At 44.5% G+C, this 23,202-nt stretch overlaps 1 non-coding gene across 1 annotated transcript; it reads right to left on the bottom strand.

Moving 5' to 3' along the window:
* Positions 1–13,478: 13,478 nt before the first annotated feature.
* trnai-aau lies at positions 13,479–13,552 on the bottom strand. Its single transcript has one exon. It is a non-coding gene; the product is annotated as a tRNA-Ile (tRNA).
* Positions 13,553–23,202: the final 9,650 nt, after the last annotated feature.

Genomic DNA, 23,202 nt, shown 5'->3' with positions numbered 1-23,202 from the left:
CTCCACCTTTTATAGAGCATTCCCAAATTCATAAGATATTAAATACTAACATGTTGTAATTAAAAATGTACATAATTTGGTAGAAGTTTCCTTTTTAAAAGGTAATGTGCTTTGTTATGTGATCAAGAAATGTGCTTGTTTTGTATTATTGAGGATTGTACTTATGTCACAAGATGATCAATAATATGTAATCATTACTTTTTGGACTTTTATGAAACATTTTGAATTCAACCCTAACCCTTACCCTGAATTCAGATTATTTTTGTGATTTACGATTTTCCCAAATTCAGGAGACTAATTATTTCGTACTTAAAATGTTAACATTGTCCGTAAACAAGTGTTGTGATTTTGGAACCGAGAAATGTTTTTGCTTCATAAGAATTTTGATTGATTTTGTTGTTTTTTGCATTTCTGAAGAATTTAGCTTTCGCCAATTAAGGTTTTTTGATGTGGCTTTTTTTAACAAATGTTGTCATCGCTGTCATTTGCTATGTACCAAAAAAATAATAAAACTTCTTTAATAATCCATGAAACTCTAAGAGTGAGCTGATTTCAAAAGTGTTTCTCCTGGTTTGCTTTGTTTCTGTGTGAGAATTAAACCTCAAGGCTTTAGTTCTAACAGGTTAGTATTGAAATAGCTGGTTGATTGATAGCGTACAGCGCCCATAAACTATGGCAGGGGTCTGCAACCTTTTGGACCCAAAGAGCCATTTTGCCCCCTTTTCCACCCATTTCTTTTGTCTGGAGCCGCAAAACCAACACATTCTCACCCCCAAAAGTCCAACATTATACAATCAAACAAATAAATAAACACAAGGATAGTTGTGTCTTATTGTTGAGTAAATAACAGTGTGTGGTTTAGAAAAGAATACAAAATTAGAAGGAAAAAACGATGAAACAATACAGATTTCAGTTTTCTGATCCCCTACTCTCCCCCTAACTGACAGCAACAAAAGTCCGACATTATACAATTAAAATAAAGAAGTAAAAACAATAAGTGTGGCTTGATATTGAGTTAGAAAAAGGTTGATAAACGCTGTGAGAATGGGTCTGCGGAGAGCATTTAGCCGCGATCCCAACTGGTCTATTACCAACGTTCAGGGAGCTCTAAGTCAATGGGACTCCCTGATAGTTGAAACTCGACGCTAAAGGGCCCCCCCTTGCGTTGGAAAGTGACGACAGGGACCCTGACATAACGTCAACATAGGCCGAGTTGGGAGTGAGAATGTATGAGAATGCATGTATTATTTATTACATTAAAGAAAACTGTTAACCTCTAATAATAAACAAAGAACTCGTATAAGGAGAATAAAAAGAAATACACAGGCCTACTTTAAAATAAATTAATCACAGCACTTGGGGAGTCCTCTGCACATCTGAAGGAAATAAATACAATTCAAATGGGCCCACTTTGAAATAAATAAAAAGCTACACACTGTGAAACAGTTCATGTCAGTTCAACTTGCAAATGAAAGTCCACCTGCTGCCTTGAAAAAGCAAATCAAGTCAACTTGAAGACAAACTTTGTTTCAACTCATTAATGCAAGTAAATCTCGTTGATATGACTTAAAGGTTCTAGTTGTATTAACATTGCTTTTTAAAGTTGTTTAACCCTCCTATTGTCTTCGTTCCCCCCCCTTACTTTGGTGTTTGCGGTCAAATTTGACCGGTCCTGTTTTAACTGCTATTACATTAAAACAAAAACCATTAATCATCACCAAATGTCATTTAACACCCTTTCAAACTGTACATATTGTATCAGACTACTGGTATACATGAACAACTGCAGTAAATATACAAAGAATAGACACTGAACATGTATTGCGTGTGCCAGGTGTGATCCATGTGGGGGGGATGGGCACATAAGGGGGGGGGGACATCTGGAGTATGTGTATGTGTGTGTGTGTGTGTGTGTGTGTGTGTGTGTGTGTGTGTGTGTGTGTGTGTGTGTGTGTGTGTGTGTGTGTGGTGTGTGTGTGTGTGTGTGTGTGTGTGTGTGTGTGTGTGTGTGTGTGTTTTATCTGATCCGGATGGTTACTAATTCCTTTTCTTTATGGCGGGAACACCATGGGTGTTACAAAGTTGACTAAATCATCCAAAGTTCAATGAAAGTGGTGATCAGCAATTTCATATGTTCAAATGTCTACTGTGAAGGATATCATAAAGCCTTAATGCAATTGAATGTAAAACAAAAAAGTTATGATTGATGAAAGTAGTAAATCGGTCAGATTTGACCCGAAGACAACAGGAGGGTTAAGTTGTATTAACTTTATACTCAGAGTTGAAACAAATACCAATCTGACATTATTAGAGCAAGGAAACCTTATTTACCTCCTAGTCAAATAAACTCACACTTCAGTCTTATTATAACTCACACTTTCAAGTTCTACATTTATATAACTCATCATTTCAAGTTAAGAAGATTGTAATAATACATTTGTTTCAACTTAGATCTATTAGTTATATTGACTTCTGATTGAAAGTTTATTATTACATAATAATTATTGCAGCTAATTTGTTCAGATATATAACATGTATTTAAAAAAACATGTTATACATCAACTTGAACACGGCATGTACTCGCTACAGGGTGTACTGAGGGTTTGTGACTGTAGACCGTTTACATGCAGAGAAAGCTACATCACACGGGGACGGGTAAGAACAGAAAAGCATGACATGGGACCTTTAAATAAAAGTGTTGATTCATTAGGAAAGTTATTATCTCCCAAAGTATATACATTTAGACAATCAAACATTCAGTTCAGGAAAGCATAAGGGTTTACCACCTCTTTGCCCTCTTTTCTTTGTTTGGCCTGCTGACCTGACCTGACCTGACCTGCTTTTAGCTAGAGAGACCAAGGGTGTTTCTCAATCGCGAGTAAAGCTGCTTCAGAGCCACTATTTCAAGCATACTACGTCATCGAGTGCCGCTGAAGTACTGTTCCAATCTCCAGCATACTTGGAAATCTACCGAGCCCGGCGTACTCCGTTTGGAGAAATATCGAGGCTGCACATGATAAGGGAATGCTCTGGTTTTTGGACAAAATTAACATGGGATCACTCCCGTCACCGGACGTACTTCGTCTCACTGGAATAGTAACGGTCATAGTGAATATAAAATCGTCCCCATGTATCCGGCCAATGACGGGAGAGTTTTGAAAGAGACAAAACACTGTTCCATACATTTAAAAACACTTAAACAATTAAACAATGTTTACCTGCCAACAAGCAGCAGTGTGCTGTCATTTCAAACATGTTACCCCACTGTTTAACACAGTTTTACCTGTGTTTTGAAGACTCTTTCCTGGGTCAATGTGTCCTCTTTCTCCCCCCCTGGGTGTGTGTGAGACAAGTGAAGTGAGTCAGCCTGCCAACAAGCAGCAGTGTGCTGTCATTTCAAACATGTTACCCCACTGTTTAACACACTTTTACCTGTGTTTTGAAGACTCTTTCCTGGGTCAATGTGTCCTCTTTCTCCCCCCCCTGGGTGTGTGTGAGACAAGTCAAGTGAGTCAGCCTGCCAACCAGCAGCAGTGTGCTGTCATTTCAAACATGTTACCCCACTGTTTAACACAGTTTTACCTGTGTTTTGAAGACTCTTTCCTGGGTCAATGTGTCCTCTTTCTCCCCCCCTGGGTGTGTGTGAGACAAGTGAAGTGAGTCAGCCTGCCAACAAGCAGCAGTGTGCTGTCATTTCAAACATGTTACCCCACTGTTTAACACACTTTTACCTGTGTTTTGAAGACTCTTTCCTGGGTCAATGTGTCCTCTTTCTCCCCCCCCTGGGTGTGTGTGAGACAAGTCAAGTGAGTCAGCCTGCCAACCAGCAGCAGTGTGCTGTCATTTCAAACATGTTACCCCACTGTTTAACACAGTTTTACCTGTGTTTTGAAGACTCTTTCCTGGGTCAATGTGTCCTCTTTCTCCCCCCCTGGGTGTGTGTGAGACAAGTGAAGTGAGTCAGCCTGCCAACAAGCAGCAGTGTGCTGTCATTTCAAACATGTTACCCCACTGTTTAACACACTTTTACCTGTGTTTTGAAGACTCTTTCCTGGGTCAATGTGTCCTCTTTCTCCCCCCCCTGGGTGTGTGTGAGACAAGTCAAGTGAGTCAGCCTGCCAACCAGCAGCAGTGTGCTGTCATTTCAAACATGTTACCCCACTGTTTAACACACTTTTACCTGTGTTTTGAAGACTCTTTCCTGGGTCAATGTGTCCTCTTTCTCCCCCCCCTGGGTGTGTGTGAGACAAGTCAAGTGAGTCAGCCTGCCAACCAGCAGCAGTGTGCTGTCATTTCAAACATGTTACCCCACTGTTTAACACAGTTTTACCTGTGTTTTGAAGACTCTTTCCTGGGTCAATGTGTCCTCTTTCTCCCCCCCTGGGTGTGTGTGAGACAAGTCAAGTGAGTCAGCCTGCCAACAAGCAGCAGTGTGCTGTCATTTCAAACATGTTACCCCACTGTTTAACACACTTTTACCTGTGTTTTGAAGACTCTTTCCTGGGTCAACGTGTGCTCACCAGGGGCACGAGAATACCCTCCACAGAAGGGGTCGTGGTTCCGTGAAGAAGGCCGAATTTGGGTGCTCATAGGCAGCCTGCTGCAGAGTCATTTTCAGGCTCCTCTCCACAATTGTCCCCCTAAAATGATTTAAAATCATTATTTTTGCATTTAAATGCATTTATTCTATCATTTATATGGTTCCCCAACACAATGCACATAGTCTGGAGCTCACTGGGGTCCTGCATATAATTTAATCAGGCGTTTTAACACTTTTTCCCATGAAAATGATTTTTAATCACTATCATGGGGCTATGAAAATAAAATTCCGGGTAATGCAGAGCACAAGTGCACCTTTTACTATTTAAATGTATTTGTATTATATATATTTGGGCTAGAAAGGTGACCTCTCTGGGTGATTTAGTCAGTTTATGGAGCTTAGCCCACAAATCCTGGATGATCCAGGCCGAATTTGGGTGCTCATAGGCGGCCTGCCAGGCGCCCCCACCCGTGGAAAGCAAAAAAAATTGAAGAAAACGCTTAATTATAACTTAAAATAATCAAAAATGAAGTTTTGAAAAATTGTCAAAAAAATGACAGAGTGCCAACGGGAGAAGGGGCCAGACTATTGGCGCTTCGGGCCGATTTTTCCCCTTCTCCGATGGTTGGTACAACGGAGAAGGGGAAAAAGTCCCTGGGCTTCATTTCCACTTCTCTGTCAAAAAGATTCATCCATACTTTTCAAACTACCGTCTGCACGAAATCGGAAACCCAGTTTTTGGGTGCACTCAGAAAAATAACGGCTGTTGCAAATCATGGAAGAATGTATCCGCTCACCAAGCACTTTGAGTGGGCCTCATTTTGTGGCGCAAGGACCCCCCAGCCTGGTTCTCTCAATACTTAAAGTTTGACATGGAGGAATGCGAGGGCACTTTGCAGGTGACTCTACCCGATTATGAGACACTATTTTGGGGCGTATTTTTTACATTTCTCTGGTTCTCCAAATAGTTTAAGTTCGACATTTTGAGCCATGGAGGAATGCGAGGGCACTTTGCAGGTGACTCTACCCGATTTTGAGGCACTATTTTGGGGCGTATTTTTTACATTTCTCTGGTTCTCCAAATAGTTTAAGTTCGACATTTTGAGCCATGGAGGAATGCGAGGGCACTTTGCAGGTGACTCTACCCGATTTTGAGGCACTATTTTGGGGTATAATTTTTACATTTTGACCCCTTTGCCCGGTTATCACCAAAGTTGAGTTGGATGATTTCGACCATGGAGGAATGTCAGGGGAGTCCGCGGGGGACTCCTGCGGGGTCATGAGGCACTATTTTGGGGTACAATTTTTACATTTTGACCCCTTTTCCCGGTTCTCACCAAAGTTGAGTTGGATGATTTCGACCATGGAGGAATGTCAGGGGAGTCCGCGGGGGACTCCTGCGGGGTCATGAGGCACTATTTTCGGACACTTTTTTCCCATTTTCCCCCCTTTTGCCTGGTTCTTTTTATTTTTATTTTTTTTCCTGTTTTGGCCCGTTTGACCCGGTTCCTTCTGCCGGGGGCACTGCCCGGTCCCGGGTGCCCCCCCCAGGGCTCGCGTACAGCCGTTTCACCCCCCACATTGACGGATTTTGACCCCTTTGCCCGGTTCTCACCAAAGTTGAGTGTGATGATTGCTGAGTCATGATGCACTATTTTGGGGTACATTTCCCCCATTATCAACACGGACTAGAGATGTCTCGGAGATGGCTCGGAGCCCACACCCTGGTTCTATGTAACCCTGGAGGAATGTCACATGAGTCGACAGGGGACTGCTGCTGGCTAATGAAGGACTATTTTGGGGTACATTTCCCCCATTATCAACACGGACTAGAGATGTCTCGGAGATGGCTTGGAGCCCACACCCTGGTTCTATGTAACCCTGGAGGAATGTCACATGAGTCGACAGGGGACTGCTGCTGGCTAATGAAGGACTATTTTGGGGTACATTTCCCCCATTATCAACACGGACTAGAGATGTCTCGGAGATGGCTCGGAGCCCACACCCTGGTTCTATGTAACCCTGGAGGAATGTCACATGAGTCGACAGGGGACTGCTGCTGGCTAATGAAGGACTATTTTGGGGTACATTTCCCCCATTATCAACACGGACTAGAGATGTCTCGGAGATGGCTCGGAGCCCACACCCTGGTTCTATGTAACCCTGGAGGAATGTCACATGAGTCGACAGGGGACTGCTGCTGGCTAATGAAGGACTATTTTGGGGTACATTTCCCCCATTATCAACACGGACTAGAGATGTCTCGGAGATGGCTCGGAGCCCACACCCTGGTTCTATGTAACCCTGGAGGAATGTCACATGAGTCGACAGGGGACTGCTGCTGGCTAATGAAGGACTATTTTGGGGTACTTTTTTTTCATTTTCACCCAAATTTCCCTGGATGAAATATTTTTTAGTTTTTTTTAGTTTTTAGCCCAGTTTTGGCCACAGCGTTGCCTGGAGGATAGGACCGAGATATGACAGACTCTCTGGCCGCCTCACAAGTCACTATTGTCGGACACTTTCTTTGCTTTACCCCGGTTCTATCACTCTTTCCTCCTTTGACCATACAACCCGTTTCCTGCTGGGGTGGTGCCTGGTTCCGGGGTACCCCAAACCCTCTCATGGTCGGGGCACCATGTATTGATGCATCGGACCCAATGTTGCCATCACCAGCCCCGCGTTGGTGCGGAAGTGGGACCATCTGACCCGGTGGTAACCCAATACTTCCCTTCGTCCATGCACCATGAATTGATGCATCGGACCCAGTGTCGCAACCACCGCTCACGCTAACGCATATAAACGGAGAACTATAACATAATTTTGATCAAAATCATTATGTGTGTTTCAGGAAGGATGTCATCTGAATGCCCGGTGTGCAGACTCTTCTATCTGGCATTGAACAAACACCTTAAGCACAAGCATGCAGTGCGGAACTTGGAGGAGAGGGGAATCCTCCTGAAAATAGCCAGTGGAAGGATAAATGTTCGGACCAAACCCTGTCCCATCGCTGGGTGTTCGTACGCTGGGAAGAGACTGGACCGTCATGTAAAACATGACCACCCTGAGTTGTCCCGACATAAGGCACATCAGGTCATGGCAAGGCTGAAGCATAGTGTGGCACTGCAGTTGCTCCATGACCTCCGTGAGACTAACCCCATCATTGGAATGGCTACATCATTGGATATAGACAATGAGGAGGAATACCCCGGGCACCCTCCACCCTTCTCCCCACATACCGAGTGTGACAACGAGGACTGCAGGCAGGTGATGCTGGAAAATGTGGCATTGAGGGCTCAGAAGGATGCCCTCAATGATGAGGTGAAGACCCTGCGCTCCAGGCTGAAAAAGGAGCTAAAACCCAGGAAGCAGAGTGCTGCTGTTCTTGAGGAAGAGGACGAATGTATACGATTTAAGGGCCTGGCAATCCCAAATACCTCCGGCATAAACACAGTAGCCTCAGGCAGCAATACCCCTGTGAAGAGCCCGGTGAAGACTGTCATGCAGTCCCCAGTAACCTCCGGTAGCGAGACCCCTGTGAGGAGCCCGGTGAAGACTGTCATGCTTGCAGTAGCCTCCGGTGGGAAGAGACCGGTCAAGAACCCTGTGAAGAGCCCAGTGAAGACTGTCATGCTTGCAGTAGCCTCCGGTGGAAAGAGACCGGTCAAGAACCCTGTGAAGAGCCCAGTGAAGACTGTCATATTACCAGTTTCCTCCGGTAGCGAGACCCCTGAGAAGAGCCCGGTGAAGACTGTCATGTTTGCAGTAGCCTCCGGTAGCGAGACCCCTGTGAAGACCCCGGTGAAGACTGTCATGTTTGCAGTAGCCTCCGGTAGCGAGACCCCTGTGAAGACCCCGGTGGAAACTGTCATGTTTGCAGTAGCCTCCGGTAGCGAGACCCCTGTGAAGACCCCGGTGGAAACTGTCATGTTTGCAGTAGCCTCCGGTAGCGAGACCCCTGTGAAGACCCCGGTGGAAACTGTCATGTTTGCAGTAGCCTCCGGTAGCGAGACCCCTGTGAAGACCCCGGTGGAAACTGTCATGTTTGCAGTAGCCTCCGGTAGCGAGACCCCTGTGAAGACCCCGGTGGAAACTGTCATGTTTGCAGTAGCCTCCGGTAGCGAGACCCCTGTATGCCGGAAGACCCGTGCCTCTAAGCTGGCTAATGACTTGCCCTCTCCCTCAAATTACTGGTCCACTGGGTGTGGACGGGGGAATACCATGCGTGAAATCACGTTGCCTAGAAGCATGGAGGCGTACCTTCAGACATACTTGGATCACTGTTTGGGTGTCGCTCCGACAGTAAAACAGAAAGACAATGTTGTGTCGAAGATCAGCCGGATAAAGAACTTCATAGTATACATGGCCCATGGTGTTAACCGCCTGTCAGACTGGCTGTTCCTAAGAAACATGAAGATGATCCGTGGCTGGAGCGAGTATATTGTAAAGCCGGGCCGGGCAGTCACAACATCAGAGTTCTTCCTGAAGAATGTGCACCAGTTCATGGGGTACATGTCTGAGTCAAAGCCCCGGGGGTGCAAGCTCACCCAGTCTGATATGACCCACATAATGAGAGAGGTGAAAGCCAACATGAAACACTTGAATAAGGCAGTCACTCTACATCAGTTTAAGGTGAAGAGGAACAAACTGGATCGTCTGCCGAGCCAGGCGGAGCTTCTCGCCGCCATGGCGGCCGCTGAGAAGCGCATCCCGGAGCTCCTCGACCTGATGGCCGGCACGCCGACCTCAACCACCCAGAAGCTTCTCTATGGCTATCTCACCCTCCATTGGAGCCTCCTGTATGGCCACCGTACGGGCGTGTACGCAAACATGAAAAACAGTGAGGTCTTAGAGGCAGCCATAAGGGGAACTGCTGAGGGCTACATCATCCATGTGCAGGATCACAAGACGGCCAAGACATATGGCGAAGCACAGCTGGCGCTTACAGTAGAGGAGTTTAGCTGGGTCATGCGGTGGATGGGGATTAAAGAGGCATTGCTGGGTCCTCAGAATGAATTCTTCCTTTTCACAAGGGGGAATCGGGCCTCCAAGAACCTGAACGCTCACTTGAAGAGGGCATGGGCTGATGCTGGGCTAGAAACAGCCGTCACCTTCACAATCCTGCGCACTGCCCTGGCTGACAATATCAAGCATCACCAAGATCCAGAAAGCCGGTCGATTCTCGCCAGGTTTATGTGTCACGACGTAACCACGGCGGACCGGTTCTACGCGAATGCGCCAGGTATAAAGGAGGCATTGAGAATCCGCTCCATGTTCAGGGCGTCATCAGATGCGGCAGCAGCTGCATCATCATCAGAAGGATGTCTACCGCTGTCAGATGGGGAGACCTCCGAAGAGGGCTGCTATAACAGTACAGCTCTATCATCTTCACCTGATGGGTCATTGGAGCGGCAGCAGCAGCGGAAGCGGAAGCGGGAGGGAAAGAGGCCAATGAAGTCGGGACCGGGGCTGGTTGACACTCCTGATGATGGGGCAGGGGCCGTGGACTCAACCTGTTTGCCCTGGTGCACCGTAAGAATTAGACGCCTAATTTGGTCCCCTGAATCCCGCTAAACATTGTGAATATGTATACCGTGTATATAATTATTATTATAATCCTGTGTATACATTTTGTAAATAGTACAATATCTCCAGGGCGCATAACTGCACTTTACAAGCCAGGAAAGGTGCCAGAATCCTGGGCATACATTTTGTTAATAGTGCAACACCTCCAGGGCGCATAACTGCACTTTAAAACGTAGGTTAAGAAATTTAGTAGTACTGTTATAGCAGCAGTAGTACGTGTAAATAGTTTATGTTTTAGCCTCTCTGTACTGTGTACTGTGTTTTTTGTTCAAATAAAAAATAAAAAAAAAACAATAACCTTGATGGTTACCAGGGGCAGAAAAAGTGCCACTTTCCATCAGCACCGGGGAGGCACTCTCCTTGGTGCTGAACCCTGTGATGAGCGCTCAAGTGTTGGCGGAGGAGGTGTAAGCCAGAGGAGGGTGAACAAAAGTTAAAGTGTTTGAACCTCCAGCCCAGAAGGGGGGGTGATGCCGTGAAGAAGGCCGAATATGGATGCTGATGGGCGGACACAGAAGCACCATAAAACCACCCCCTTGTAAGACCACCAGGGGCACGAGAATACCCTCCACAGAAGGGGGGGTGATGCCGTGAAGAAGGCCGAATATGGATGCTGATGGGCGGACACAGAAGCACCATAAAACCACCCCCTTGTAAGGTCACCAGGGGCACGAGAATACCCTCCAGCCCAGAAGGGGGGGTGATGCCGTGAAGAAGGCCGAATATGGATGCTGATGGGCGGACACAGAAGCACCATAAAACCACCCCCTTGTAAGGTCACCAGGGGCACGAGAATACCCTCCACAGAAGGGGGGGTGATGCCGTGAAGAAGGCCGAATATGGATGCTGATGGGCGGACACAGAAGCACCATAAAACCACCCCCTTGTAAGGTCACCAGGGGCACGAGGTTCTGGTGGGTGTGAATACCTGTGTTTAGTCCGTGGGGGAGTGCTTAACTGTGGGGGCCCGGGGACTCAGGGTGTGCAAGGTTATGGAGGTCCCACTGTTAGGGGCCCATGCTGGAGGTAATTAGTCCGTCCTTGGGGCTCTGTGAGCGGGCAAAAAGAGGTGATTTCCCCCTGGTCTCTGCTGGAGGTGCAGAGTCCCACTGTTAGGGGCCCATGCTGGAGGTAATTAGTCCGTCCTTCGGGGCTCTGTGAGCGGGCAATGAGAGGTGATTTTCCCGGTCTCCGCCCTGGAGGTGTGAAATAAACAGAGTCCCCCTGTTAGGGACTGGTGCTGGAGGTCTCTAGTCCGTCCTTCGGTGCTCTGTGAGCGGGCAGAGAGAGGTGATTTCCCCCTGGTCTCTGCTGGAGGTGCAGAGTCCCACTGTTAGGGGCCCATGCTGGAGGTAATTAGTCCGTCCTTGGGGCTCTGTGAGCGGGCAGAGAGAGGTGATTTTCCCCTGGTCTCTGCTGGAGCTGTGAAAGAAACAGAGTCCCACTGTTATGGGGACATGCTGGAGGTCTCGAGTCCGTCCTTCGGTGCTCTGTGAGCGGGCAGAGAGAGGTGATTTTCCCCTGGTCTCTGCTGGAGCTGTGAAAGAAACAGAGTCCCACTGTTATGGGGACATGCTGGAGGTAATTAGTCCGTCCTTGGGGCTCTGTGAGCGGGCAGAGAGAGGTGATTTTCCCCTGGTCTCTGCTGGAGGTGCAGAGTCCCACTGTTAGGGGCCCATGCTGGAGGTAATTAGTCCGTCCTTGGGGCTCTGTGAGGGGGCAGAGAGAGGTGATTTCCCCCTGGTCTCTGCTGGAGGTGCAGAGTCCCACTGTTAGGGGCCCATGCTGGAGGTAATTAGTCCGTCCTTGGGGCTCTGTGAGCGGGCAGAGAGAGGTGATTTTCCCCTGGTCTCTGCTGGAGCTGTGAAAGAAACAGAGTCCCACTGTTATGGGGACATGCTGGAGGTAATTAGTCCGTCCTTGGGGCTCTGTGAGCGGGCAGAGAGAGGTGATTTTCCCCTGGTCTCTGCTGGAGCTGTGAAAGAAACAGAGTCCCACTGTTATGGGGACATGCTGGAGGTAATTAGTCCGTCCTTGGGGCTCTGTGAGGGGGCAGAGAGAGGTGATTTCCCCCTGGTCTCTGCTGGAGGTGCAGAGTCCCACTGTTAGGGGCCCATGCTGGAGGTAATTAGTCCGTCCTTCGGGGCTCTGTGAGCGGGCAATGAGAGGTGATTTTCCCGGTCTCCGCCCTGGAGGTGTGAAATAAACAGAGTCCCACTGTTAGGGACTGGTGCTGGAGGTCTCTAGTCCGTCCTTCGGGGCTCTGTGAGCGGGCAGAGAGAGGTGATTTCCCCCTGGTCTCTCCTGGAGGTGTGAAATAAACAGAGTGCTACATTTTGTAAATAGTGCAATATCTCCAGGGCGCATAACTGCACTTTACAAGCCAGAAATAATGTTTAAATGGTCGGGGAAAGTATTTTTAAATGTCTGGAAGAGAGTTTTAGACAGTCATTTTGCACGAAATCATTTAACATAGACGCTCTCCTGAAAATGCACAGAATATGTGCTTTTTCAGGAGACCGTCAATGTTAAATGATTTCGTGCAAAAGGACTGGCTAAAACCTCGGAATAAGTGTTTGAAAGGCGGGGAAAAGTTGTTTAAAATAGTCTGATACCTCCAGGGCGCATCACCAAAAATGTACAAGCCAGGGAAGATGCCTGAATCCCGGATACTTTAGGTCTGTCACTTAGGGTGACCGCACCACTCCGACGCTCCCGAGAGCGGACGTCCATTGTTTGTAAGGCACCTAAGAGGGAGTAGACTCCGCGGTCTTAAAATCCCCACAATGCTTTGCCAATTCCCCAAATCTGTGGCGGAAAATGTAAGGCAGGGCCTCTCATATGACGCACACCTGCACACTTGCTAGCCTGTTCAACTCTTCGTTTTCCGAATGCCCGGAAGTATTCTTGCCTCGCTTCTGAAGCAAGACGCTCGGAAGACATGTGCTACCAAGCAAGCGTACTCGCAATTGAGAAACACCCACAGACTTGGTCTCTCTAGCTAAAAGCAGCTACCATTCAGCTAATAAAATATTCAGCTTTTTCTGCATTTTCAGCTAAATTCAGCCACAAATGTTCACAGTTTACAGCATTCGCACGCATTTTCTGCAGGAACTGCATTTTCTAGTTGAATTTGGTTTAGTGTTTTTATTTATTTTATTCTTTCTTTATTATGCAATTATTTATATTGTAAATGTCATTTTTCAATTGTGGAAATAATTGTAACACATTAAATGATTCCGTGTTCAGATAGACACTTATTTGCAGTTACTTACTCATTTAATTCGCTTTTTTTCCCGATTGATACTCTGGTCAAATGTTACTAACTTTACGTGTGAGAGAAAACATACAGTGGCCAGTACGGGTATCGAACCCGCGACCTTCGCGTTATTAGCACGACGCTCTAACCAACTGAGCTAACCGGCCATGTGTAGTCCCTGTAGTGACGTAATCAAACAATCAAGAAATAAACGAAACCTACAGAACCAAAAGGTAAATATCCCTGGTTGGTAACTCGTTACTGTTGGAGTAGAACACCTATGGTGGTGGCTGATAGCCCCCCCCCCTCTGCTACGCGCCGTTCGTTGGATGAGGCTGATCTCTATTTAATAAAGAAAGGAATTGAAAACACCGGAATCAAAAGTTATAACATTTATCTGAGTTTACCAGTAGGAAACAAAACACGTATACAAGTTTTTCAGAGTACTCCGGACTTCAGGTTTGTGATGCGGTATACAGGTAGACAGACCAGCGTTTCCGAAAACGAGAAGCACAGACTTCAGGTTTGTGATGCGGTATACACGTCTCTAGACCAGCTTTCAGCAAACCAGAAGCACGGACTTCAGGTTTGTGATGCGGTATACACGTCTCTAGACCAGCTTTCAGCAAACCAGAAGCATTTTACATACAAAAACAACAGTATTCATATTCATATTTTGGGGCGGAGATGTGTTGACTTCTTCCTTCCCATTTTACTCCAAAGCGAATTAGAGAGTCCGTGGGGAGGAGCTGTGTGAGCTGCTCACAACCCCCAGGTGTTTTTACTGGTTGGATTCACTTCTGGTCGGGTTCAATACAGCGAATCAGAGTTCTGACCAGAACGTGAGATTCTGAAGTTCCTCAAGGCCAAAGTCAATCTTATCTCTGCCCCGATATCCACTCCCTTACTTTCCCATGGGATCTTTCACATAAACTATTCTTTCTCATAAAATTAAACCTTGTGCACAAATATAATGATGCCCAGAAAGAACCTTGAAAAGAATATGTGTGTGTGTGCTGGTGAGAAGGAGGTGTATGTGTGTGAAACAGGATCTCTGGGTCAGTGAGTTGTAAGTGAGAATATAATATCTATATATGTGATTACTTAAAACAGTTCAAACAATACATGTTCACTAAAATACAATTCAAAATAATACATGTTTACTTCAATACAGTTTAGAATCATATCTTTTTACTTCAATCCCTCTTTTGATCTCACCTCACGAGATCAACATATAGCATTTGAAACATAACCACTGTCAATCTTTTCTACTGTGTCTGTCCCAACATTTATATAAATCCATCAGAAGCTGGGATTTAGAGCACTTTAAACCTTTAGGAACAGTCCACAACAACAACTTCTTATGACAGTGGAGGGAGACTAAAATATGTCTAAAAAAGTTCGTCCTTGTCGGCTGAGTCATCGTACTCTTCCCCCTCCGACGCATAAGCCAACAAGGGCATTTGGTACGAAGGGGAAGGGGCAGCTTTTCCCTCAATGGTGGAACTGATGAGTCTAACACAAAATGAGCGGATACAGGGCACACAACAACAACCACATGTCACCAAAATGGCAATAAAAGTAGCCACAGAAATTAGAAGAGACATTATTAAACTTTTCCATTTACCAAACATGTTTGTCATCCATTCCTCCATAGGATTGTTGATCCCTGATTGTTCATGCATGGTTTTGGATAGTGTACGTAGACCCTCTAAGGCTTTAGTCACTGAACCGTCAGGCGCCGTGTTGTTGGGAATAAACGTGCAGCACATATCACCGAACATTGCGCAAACACCCCCTTTTTCCGCCAGAAGCATATCCAACGCCATTCTATTCTGTATAGCCATAAGGGAGGTAGGCTCCAACTGTTCAGCTAGGCCTTCTACTGCGTCCCTAGTGAGGTTCGCCAAACGTAGGACATTGTAATGTACAAAGTTAATCCTGTCTACATTTTTGTTAGGAGTAATGGGAAGAAAAGCTGAAATGATAGGAATATTTTCGAACCCTGCCGCGATCTGGTCAGCTAATTTGTACTCATTAGGGACCCCCCGAGGGATTCCTATGGAGTCAATGTAAGTAGGGGAGTTACTGGAAAGGTCAAAGTTGACCTCTGCGTCCCTTTTGTTTAAAACGTGTCTTCGCCGTCGGTTAGCTAACTGGCCGTTCGAGACGTGTTTCGCATCGAGGGGAATTAACCTGTCACCTAGTAATGTCAAAGGGGCATGGAGGCGGGTCATTGCACAAAGTCCTATTGATGCTTCCGGAATTCTGGTATACAACCGTCGGCCGCCACAATAATAGTAAAGCCCACCCCTGGCCCAATGACCTACCATATTACCTGCTAGAGTACTGTTGCACCAGTCAGAGGAAACATTACCCAGATTAAATTTAGGGGAGGCGCTGGTTAATTTGAAACAAGTGTATCCCCCTCTGCCTTTTCTTGGTGTAAAGGGTCCTGTTTTTGTGCCATTATCAATCGGTGGGAAAAGGCTGGCTAAGGTTGTACAGTTTGATGGGCTAGCCATTTGGGTAAGTTTTAACATGCAGTTGTAACCCCAGATATCTGAAGGGAAGAGAGGAGCGGGGTCAGTTATCAAATGGGGACGAGCGGTCGCACAAGCTAAACAATCACCTATCATTTGTTCGTGTGCAGTCCCAGCAACCCATTTTAACCATAGATTATCATCAGTAAAACCCGTGGCCATTTGAATTATGTCTAGTGGTTCAATTTCGCCAACTTCGCTAGTACATTTATCTCCACAGATGATTTTGGACATATATTGTATCACGGCGTTAGTTGGGCGAGTTACTGCTGGTTTCGGAGTGACAACTATTTTAAACAGACCTTGGGGTGACTTTCTTCCTGCGTGTGCTGCCAAAATATATAGACCTGCATCGCCGATCTCAACCCCTCTTAGGATAATTGAGACAGGGTTGCATCTTCCTATAGCACAGGGAGAGATAGGGTTCTTTCTAATGACTTTCATTCTACGTTTTAGTGACGCAACAATCCTTGCTGATTTGAATTTAGGCGTATATCCCCAGTCTTTCGGACCAGAGTTAACTAGTACATAAGACCAGGATTCGCATTTACATCCTCGGGTGTGAGTATTGCATACTGTTGGGGTGAGGCAGACATATTTAGCGAAACCTGAGTATGATCTGTCATAGTTGGAACATGGGGCGATTGCGCACAAATCTATGTCCACTATTCCGTCGCTACCTTCTTGGAGAGTGAAGGTTCTTTTTGGAGACATAAGGCTCGCTACTCTAGTCCCTCTTTTGGTCCTTTCTATCTCTTCCTCTGGGGCGAGAGTTGGAGAAAGAACATCATTAGTTTTACAGACAATGAAAATTATCGTTACCATAATGGTAAGTAGGAGGCCCAGGCCCGCTACCATTCTCCAGTGCCCGTACATAATTATGCTGTTAGCTCCAATTCTTCTGGTATCTTTAAACCGTATATTACCAATGGCCAATGCGATCGTACCTTGGTTCCCCAGAATACAAAACGTGCCCCCTGAGGGAGATTGAGACCCAGATATGCCAAAACCCTCTTTAGTACGAGGAGTATTTAAATAGACATCGACCCTCGTCCAGATGTTGAGTAATGATAAAAGGGCCTATTTGGAAAGTAAAACAGGAGTTACTCCCAACTTGGTTAGTGATTGATTTTAAGCGATAGGTTTTTAAATGGTAAATGTGGGTCCCCACATATGTCAGTAGTCTGTCCCAAAAGAACCCTTCAATATTTCCTGGAACCTTTAACACATAGTTCTGTAGAATAAAAATAAACAAATCCCTTAAATGGGGGAATATAAAAAATACAAATCCCTTAAACAAATGGGAATATTAAAAATACAAATCCCTTAAAAAAATGGGAATATAAAAATAAAGTTAAAAGTTCCTCCAAAAAAATGGATTGTTCAGACAAAGTTCCACACCGGCTATATCAACCTGGCTATATCAACCTGTTTCAGCGGGAAGTGGAGTTCTCTGTGCCGTCTTGGTTTGCCGTGTCTTTGTCCCCCCAGCCCGCTGACGGCGGCTTCTGGGCTGCCTGCTAGAGAGATGTCTTCTGGATTCTCCTCCTCCGGCCCGCTGATGGCGGCTTCCGGGTCGATGCTGGAGGGATGTCCCGATCCTCCTCCTCCGGCCCGCTGATGGCGCCTCCTGGGTCGACTGCTGGAGAGATGTCCTCCCGATCCTCCTCCTCCGGTCCGCTGATGGCGCCTCCTGGGTCGACTGCCTTGACGAGGGCCAGATCTGTCCTGATGTCGTCTAGGGTCCTCGCAGGTGTTTTTCCCGACCGCACACTGGCTCCAGTGGTACCAGTTGTCTCCCTTTCCTTCTAGGCGGACGGCATGGGAGGTCCTTTGGGTCACTCGGTAGGGGCCGGAAAACCTGGGGTTGAGTCACTTAGGCCCGATGACTTTCAGCCAGACGAACTCTGCTGTGTTGGCCTCGTGTTTCTCGGGTCCCCCTTTGGCGTCAGCAACCTGTGTGGAGAAGTCTCATACCAAGCCCTTAAGTTGCTGGAAATATGGTTTTGAACTCATCTCTTTTACTTCTTTAGTGTTTATTGGCGGTTGGCAAACCAACTTGTAGGTGCATTACCGCCACCAACTAGACTGGAGTGTGGACAAGAGACTATGCAGAAAACAATAAACAAAAAAAATAAAAAAATAAAACAAAAATAAAACAAAACCACACCCATGGGAGGACGCTCAAACAATATACACAAAAACACACACTGTCACACACAAACATACACACACACACACACACTTGAGGACACCCCCCCCCCCCCTTCTGAAGGTGGTACAGCATGGATCAGATCAGGCAGGATCCTGGAGTAAACACAGAGATCATCATCATCATCATCAGAAAGAGCAGAGGTCACTGACTGGAAGCAGCTTCCTGGAGACGTTCAGCTACTGACCTGTAGGGGGCGACCACACACACCATCTGGTTTATAGACATACATTCACAAAGTCTGGGTTTTGGACAGATGTGGGGTCCATACATTCACAAAGTCTGGGTTTTAGACAGATGTGGGGTCCATACATTCACAAAGTCTGGGTTTTAGACAGATGTGGGTTCCATATATTCATGCTGTCTTCAGGCACGTGCACACATAGACCTGAGAGTGGGCTTTAGCCCCTGCCCTTTTTCTTCCTCCAGAGAAAGTGCCCTTTCTATGGGGTGCTCTTTTTTTTTTTTTTTAAATAAATGAATATTTATTTCCTGCTGTTTGCGCACACTTTCCAAAAATATATTGATTGAATAAAAAATAAAAATATCAGGTCGGGAGATTAGACTGAAGTTCCGCTGCTCTCTCTCCCCTCCCTCCCTCCCTCCCATTTTTGTTGATTTTGAAGTGTTATTTATTTTAATACCACAAAAATAATTCAAAGGACTTAATGTTGTGCTAAAATAAACTAATTATTATAGCAATTTTAACTATAGTAGCATAGAAAACATGCACATTGTGGCATAGTTTCCTTTGTTGATGTCTGCTCTTGTAGTGAATACTAAAGTAGACCATTGTCTCTGTGTTAACTGATTATTTTGTAGAATTATGTTGAGTATTAAACAATTGCGTGAGTGTATTAAAATTAATTGGTCGGTAAGCCAGAGATGTGCAAATATATTTAACCTTTAGTTTTACATTTTTTTAAATAAATGATTGTGGGATTTGCCCTTTTTCTCACTTGAGCCCCTCCCCCCCAAAATGTCTGTGCACGTCCCTGGCTGTCTTACACACACACACACACATACACACATACACACATACAGACACACAAAAACACAATCAAACACTCATACCATACTCACAAATACATACAGTTATACACTCACACACTCAAACACTCAAACATCCACACGCACACACAGACACTTACACAAAAAGTCATACAATTACACACATGCATTCACACACACACACACACACACACACACACACACACACACACACACACACACACCACACACACACACACACACACACACACACAAAAAAGGAACAAACAAACAAAACAAAACAAAACAAAAAATAATCAAAACTAGATTATTTTAAATGTATCAATTTCTCTTAAAAGCAACAAACAAAACAAAACAAAAAATAACCAAAGCTAGTATTTTAAATTTATCAATTTCTCTTAAAAACGTAATAATCTCACATACATATTGCCTGATGTATATCCCCCCTTTTTCTGAAATAGAATGCCGTTGACGGTGTTCTTATTTTCAGAAATATCGAGCCTTATATATCAGTTATTAAATATCAGCTATATATTATATATTATTATTACTTATATATCAGTCATTAAATGTCAGCCGGTCTCCCACTGTTCTAGTAGACTCCCTGGTACTGGGACACCTATTTGCTATTCTCGTCCAAATTCTAAAAATAATATAATATACAATATATCCAGCAGATGGAGCCAAACCTTAATTTATCATTAGTCTGTTTGTTTTGTGCCACACCCTATTGGCCACCAGATGGTAGCACCTGACCAGTTGCTCGCGGAAGCTTCCGGAAATTGGAACGCTTATATAATTTTTTCAAAATCTCCTTCCATGATTGACCTCGTTTATATTATCTGACTATGTTGATACGTGTTCGTTTGTATTTATTTAATATACTGGACAATTATTGTCTTTAATTCTAAATTTTCAGTGTGTAATGTTTCAGAATGTTGTAACACTCCCTGTTCGCCACCAGAGGGCAGCAGCTGACCACGAATGAACTTCTCCTCTCTGTCTATGTTCAGCAGTCTTTTCTCCATTCAACTGTACTTATATGGTTTTCTCTCAATTATTACACAGATTTTACTTAAAAAATCACACAGAGTCTATTCCCTTATACAGACTTTGTACTATGTGAATTCTATCTCTGTGTACTACTTATTTTCTAACTATGTACTGTGTACAGAGTGGTGTTCTTAAATTATGTTTGCGGGTTTACACACATTTTATCCCATACAGTCAGGCAGATTTTTATTGTGCGATGTATATTTCAACAGATAGCGTGACTTCCTGAAGCAAGCTTCTACAACCCCCTTACGGCGATTGCGGCTTCAGGCAAGGAGTCGGAACCCAGTCAACAAAATCTCTTTATCGTCACGTTTAATGAGCCTGATTATCCCCACAGCAAGAGTTGTGATGAGATTCGGTCGTTCCAAATAATTAGTTGGAGGTTGCGTCTCTCTCCTTTTGTATCACCCACAATATAACAATTACAGCAATTTTATACATTTAAAGCACTACGAAAGGTAACCGTATTAATCAATCTTATCATGATCTACGGGGAATTTAACCCTTCTGTTTTTTACACCCCCGCAGCCTTTAATTAAAGCATTACAAGCCAACCGTATTAATCAATCTTATCATGACTTACGGGGAATTTAACCCATCTGTTTTTTACAAACTTGCAGCCTTCGTTTATAGTGAGTGTAGGGCGGGACTGAACTACCCGCCTCTTACAAACACTTTGTGCCTTAGGTACAGGACTGAATACCTGACTCTAAGCACTATCCCAATATCCCAACTAGAATATGTATTGTATTTCCCACCGTGACTAAGAACACAGAGAACGCCGCTGACAACTCTACATTTTTTAGTATAATCAATCACAGATTTTTGATAGTCAAAACAGGTGTTTGCTCACCTTTTGTATATGGCCATTGGTTTAGTTGTCAACGGTTATCTCGGTGTCCTCCCCCTGGACTGAATTCCGTCCGCTGGCTGTCAGTGTTCCTTTCTAGAGATAAGCACTCATCACGTCGGGCAGGTCACCACTTGTTGGAGCAGAACACCTATGGTGGTGGCTGATAGCCCCCCCCTCTGCTACACGCCGTTCGTTGGATGAGGCTGATCTCTATTTAATAAAGAAAGGAATTGAAAACACCGGAATCAAAAGTTATAACAATTATCTGAGTTTACCAGTTGGAAACAAAACACGTATACAAGTTTTACAGAGTACTCCGGACTTCAGGTTTGTGATGAGGTATACAGAGTAGACAGACCAGCGAGTCAGAAAACGAGAAGCACGGACTTCAGGTTTGTGGTGCGGTATACACGTCTCTAGACCAGCTTTCAGCAAACCAGAAGCACGGACTTCAGGTTTGTGATGCGGTATACACGTCTCTAGACCAGCTTTCAGCAAACCAGAAGCATTTTACATACAAAAACAACAGTATTCATATTCATATTTTGGGGCGGAGATGGGTTGACTTCTTCCTTCCCATTTTACTCCAAAGCGAATTAGAGAGTCCGTGGGGAGGAGCTGTGTGAGCTGCTCACATCCCCCAGGTGTTTTTACTGGTTGGATTCACTTCTGGTCGGGTTCAATACAGCAAATCAGAGTTCTGACCAGAACGTGAGATTCTGAAGTTCCTCAAGGCCAAAGTCAATCTTATCTCTGCCCCGATATCCACTCCCTTACTTTCCCATGGTATCTTTCACATAAACTATTCTTTCTCATACAATTAAACCTTGTGCACAAATATAATGATGCCCAGAAAGAACCTTGAAAAGAATATGTGTGTGTGTGCTGGTGAGAAGGAGGTGTATGTGTGTGAAACAGGATCTCTGGGTCAGTGAGTTGTAAGTGAGAATATAATTTCTATATATGTGATTACTTACATACTTAAAACAGTTCAAACAATACATGTTCACTAAAATACAATTCAAAATAATACATGTTTACTTCAATACATTTTAGAATCATATCTTTTACTTCATTACTGACGGTAAGATTTCATAGTTTAAACATGTTAATGCGTTTTACTTTGCTAGATTTATAGAGAAAGTCAATAAAATAACATCAGTCATGCAACAGTTTATGGCTATCAGAGTGATAATGTTTAGGCTGACAAAAACTACAATGTTTACTCTGACTGTGTTCCTTAATGTCTAAAGTTGTATTTGACTTATAACCTACTTTTCTGTTACACACGGACTGCAGCTATAGTTGAATAAACTATCAAGTAATGTTTCATAGAGTTAGTGTAATGTTGAATGTGAATTTTAAAGGCAGACCAACTGAATAAGAGTGCAATACAACCAGCAAGGTTAGCAACATTTATGACAAGCTACAAGATGGACTCACTTCTGACAAGGAAGCAAATACAGGTGATTTAGCAAGTTAAAATGTAAAATCCCACAAGGAGGAAGCGAAACAGGGCAAGGCAAGTTCATTTGTATAGAACTTCTTAAGGATTCAGAGTGCTTTAATGTGACAAAAGAGGCATCAAGGCACATTTAAAAAAGAATACACAATATTATAGATATACACAGAAGGAATCCAAGCTAGCCACACTTTTCTCATTGCTTTTGCTTGACTCTTTTAACCCTCATCGCTCATAAATATTGTGTTTTACCTTTGATTGCTTGAATGCTTTATGATTACCTTCACAGTAGGCATTTATTTGAACATATAAAATTGCTGATCACCACTTTCATTGAATTTTGAGTGGTTTAGTCAACTTTTTAAAACGCCATAGGAAATGAATGGGTAACCCTAGATTATGTTCATCAATCAGATAGTACGGACAAATCAACAAAATGTTAATGTTGGAATACATGTTCATTGTCTTTTCTTTGTATATTCACTGCAGTAATCATGTAAACCAGTAGTCTGAGACATTGTTTAAAGATTATAAGGGGTGCTAAATAAAGTTTGGTGATGATTAATGTTTAATCACCAAAGTAAGGGGGGAGAAACGAACATGACAGGAGGGTTAAATTAAGGTAACAACCTGATTGATCTTAAATCTAACATAATGCCACATCTCCCTTTTAATTTCTT

This window comes from Trematomus bernacchii, unplaced genomic scaffold (assembly GCF_902827165.1).
Source record: "Trematomus bernacchii unplaced genomic scaffold, fTreBer1.1, whole genome shotgun sequence".
In the NCBI taxonomy this organism is placed as follows: Eukaryota; Metazoa; Chordata; class Actinopteri; order Perciformes; family Nototheniidae; genus Trematomus; species Trematomus bernacchii.
Note: the sequence above shows the minus strand (reverse complement) of the source record. Positions and strands in the feature narration are given on the sequence as shown.